Raw genomic sequence first — 3,862 nt, 5'->3', positions numbered from 1 at the left:
TTACCAAAGGTTCAAGGTTAGCTTCTTTAGTATCTTACTGCCTAACTTAGCTCGCTTATTGAGCTGTTATATACACTGTCTGGAGATTCTTTTCTTCTCTCCCTTCTTATTCCTCCTCCTCCATTCTTCATATGTTGTGTGTTTTGTTCTGTGCTCTTTTTAGGGGTGCTCCCATCTAGAGCAGTCCGTGTAGGATGCCCTGTAGAGGTGGTTTGTGGGAAGCAAATTCCCTCAGCTTTTGCTTGTCTGGGAATTGTTTGATCCCACCATCATATTTAAATGATAGTCGTGCTGGATACAGTATCCTTGGTTCAAGGCCCTTCTGTTTCATTGCATTAAGTATATCATGCCATTCTCTTCTGGCCTGTAGGGTTTCTGTTGAGAAGTCTGATGTTAGCCTGATTGGTTTTCCTTTATAGGTGACCTTTTTCTCTCTAGCTGCCTTTAAAACTCTTTCCTTGTCCTTGATCCTTGCCATTTTAATTACTATGTGTCTTGGTGTTGTCCTCCTTGGATCCTTTCTGTTGGGGGTTCTGTGTAATTCCATGGTCTGTTCGATTATTTCCTCCCCCAGTTTGGGGAAGTTTTCAGCAATTATTTCTTCAAAGACACTTTCTATCCCTTTTCCTCTTTCTTCCTCTTCTGGTATCCCTATAATACGAATGTTATTCCTTTTGTATTGGTCACATATTTCTCTTAGTGTTGTTTCATTCCTGGAGATCGTTTTATCTCTCTCTATGTCAGCTTCTATACGTTCCTGTTCTCTGGCTTCTATTCCTTCAATGGCCTCTTGCATCTTATCCATTCTGCTTATAAATCCTTCCAGGGATTGTTTCACTTCTGTGATCTCTTTCCTGACATCTGTGATTTCCTTCCGGACTTCATCCCACTGCTCTTGCATTTTTCTCTGCATCTCATCCCATTGCTCTTGCATTTTTCTCTGCATCTCTGTCAGCATGTTCATGATTTTTATTTTGAATTCTTTTTCAGGAGGACTAGTTAGGTCTGTCTCCTTCTCAGGTGTTGTCTCTGTGATCTTTGTCTGCCTGTAGTTTTGCCTTTTCATGGTGATAGAGATAGTTTGCAGAGCTGGTACAAGTGACCGCTGGAAGAGCTTCCCTTCTTGTTGGTTTGTAGCCTTTTCCTGGGAGAATAGCGACCTCTAATTGCTTGTGCTGGGTAGCTGTGTGCAGACAGGGCTTCTGCTTCCTGCCCAGTTGCTTTGGGGTTTATCTCCGCTGTTGCTGTGGGCTTGGCCTGGCTGGGGCTGTTCCTCCAAAATGGTGGAGCCCAATTGGAGGGGGAGCGGCCAGGAGGCTATTTATCTCCATAAGGGGCCTCTGTGCTCCCTGCTGCCCAGGGGGTTAGAGTGCCCAGAGATCCCCAGATTCCCTGCCTCTGGTCTAAGTGACCTGTCCTGCCCCTTTAAGACTTCCAAAAAGCACTCTCCAAACCAAAACAACAACAGCAACAATGAGAGAGGGAACAGAAAGAAAGAAAAAAAAAAAAAAAAGGAAAAAACAAGCGATTTTTTTTTTTTTTTTTGTCCTCAGGTGCCGGTCCCAGGCACCCGCTCACTGGTCCTGCTGCCCTGTCTCCCTAGCACCAGGGTCCCTGTCCTTTCAAGGCTTCCAAAAAGCACCCACCCACCGGTCCCGCAGGGAAGGAACGCTCGATATTCTTTGTCCTCAGGCACTGGTCCCAGGCACCCGCTCACCAGTCCCGCCACCCTGCCTCCCTAGCACCGGGGTCCCTGTCCCTTCAAGGCTTCCAAAAAGCACTCGCCAAAAAGAGAGAAAAAAAGGGGAAAAACGCGCGATTTCTTTCATCCTCAGGTGCCGGTCTCAGGCACCCACCTACCGGTCCCACAGCGAAAAACGCGGGATATTCTTTTTCCTCAGGTGCCAGTCCCAGGCACCCGCTCACCAGTCCTGCCACCCTGCCTCCCTAGCACCGGGGTCCCTGTCCCTTTTAGGCTTCCAAAAAGCACTCGCAGAAAAGAGAAAAAAAAAGGGGAAAAACGCACGATTTCCTCTGTCCTCAAGTGCCGGCCTCAGGCACCCGCCCACCGGTCCCGCAGGGAAAAACGTGGGATATTCTTTGTCCTCAGTCGCCAGTCCCAGGTACCCGCTCACCAGTCCCACCACCCTGCCTCCCTAGCACTGGGGTCCCCATCCCTTCAAGGCTTCCAAAAAGCGCTCGCCAAAAAGAGAAAAAAAAAAAGGGGGAAAAACGCGCGACCTCCTCCGTCCTCAGGCACCGGTTTCAGGCACCCGTCTGCCGGTCCCGCAGGGAGAAACGCGGGATATTCTTTGTCCTCCAGTGCCGTTCCCAGGCACCTGCTTGGTCCCGCCACCCTGCCTCCCCAGCAACGGGGGCCCGTCCCTCTAAGGCTTCCAAAAAGCGCTCGCCAAAAAAAAAAAAAAAAACCGCTCGGTTTTCTCTCCACCCGCCGGCAGCCGGGGGGAGGGGCGCTCAGGTCCCGCCGGGCCGGGGCTTGTATCTTACCCCCTTCGCAAGGCGCTGGGTTCTTGCAGGTGTGGATGTGGTCTGGATGTTGTCCTGTGTCCTGTGGTCTCTATTTTAGGAAGATTTTTCTTTGTTATATTTTCATAGCTCTATGTGTTTTTGGGAGGAGATTTCCACTGCTCTACTCACGCCGCTTTCCTGGCTCCGCCCCCCAAGATGCTTATTTTTTTAAATAATGTCTAATAAAGGTCCATTTCTTTTAAATGTACTCTCAATGATATAAAAACCCTACGTCAATGCTCTCAGAAGACCCCCACCATGTAACCTTTGATATTTTCTAACGCTGTGCTGCAGGGCAGAATCTAGCAAGGAATAAAAATCTAATGAGATGTTGAGCCAGGAATGCACTCGTGAGAGGACGTTAAAGCTGTGCAGGTCACCTAGCTCTGGAAGGGGCTTGAACACAGACTAAGTCATCTTCTGGCCTGTAACTGGGATCACTGTGGCTCAACAGAAAGTGGGCATTCTTCTGTGTTTTATCTGATTGGGTAAGGGATTTTTCATTTTATTTTTGGTGTCTTCCTATGATTTTTTTTCCCAGCAATACTCTTCCCCTACTACAATCTCCTTTTTAATTTCATAACTACTTATGGAATCTCTAGTGTTTCCTGTATAAATATAACATCTGGAACTCCTGTCTTTAGCTTTTAGCCCTTCAGCAAGTCACCTAGGCAACACACTTACTCACACAGCAGTCCCTGGAAATCTTGATTCAGGTTTATATATTACATGTTTCTCATCACTAGGGTTGGAATTAGAGAGTTCTGCTTAATCCATAGTTCAAATGCAACCAGAAAGGCTAAATATTGTCTGATTTCTTTTCTGCATTTTACTTTACCTTCAAGTTAGTATGACCTGCAGGCCATGCAAAAAAACAATGTTTACCTTTTTTATGGCTTTGAATGTTTTTCTGGATTGTTTGATTTTTTTTTTGTTTTTTACTTTTTTAAAGGGGTAAGTGCAAACACAGTCCCCTACTACCAGAAATGCTGCAGCCGAGTTTCCCACATTTGGGGAAATTGCAGGGGTCAGCACATCCGGAGTGCAGTGGATAAGCCTCGCCCTGGGAAAACCACCTTCGTGATCATGGTATTTCCCCTGCCAGGTAAGTATGGATTGTTCGATTTTCAAAAAATAGTTTTATATTTGTTTAGCTTATGCATTTCACCTCATGCAAATTCCCTAGGGAGGCCTCTAAATGATGGGGGGACTGAGCCTTACAAAATGTGGTCCAGATTCTAATGACTTCAGAGATAGTGCCACACTCTCTGTCACTTTCTTATTTTGAGAACATGGGACCCTAACAATATTAGACCTGTTGTGCGGGCTTACT

At 46.7% G+C, this 3,862-nt stretch overlaps 1 non-coding gene across 1 annotated transcript; it reads right to left on the bottom strand.

The window, feature by feature from the left end:
• Positions 1–3,478: 3,478 nt before the first annotated feature.
• Positions 3,479–3,642, bottom strand: LOC118967976 (U1 spliceosomal RNA). Its single transcript, XR_005055350.1, has one exon. It is a non-coding gene; the product is annotated as a U1 spliceosomal RNA (small nuclear RNA).
• Positions 3,643–3,862: the final 220 nt, after the last annotated feature.

This window comes from Manis javanica, chromosome 15 (assembly GCF_040802235.1).
Source record: "Manis javanica isolate MJ-LG chromosome 15, MJ_LKY, whole genome shotgun sequence".
Classification (NCBI taxonomy): domain Eukaryota; kingdom Metazoa; phylum Chordata; class Mammalia; order Pholidota; family Manidae; genus Manis; species Manis javanica.
The sequence above is the reverse complement of the archived record's forward strand: the minus strand, read 5'-3'. Positions and strand labels throughout refer to the sequence as shown.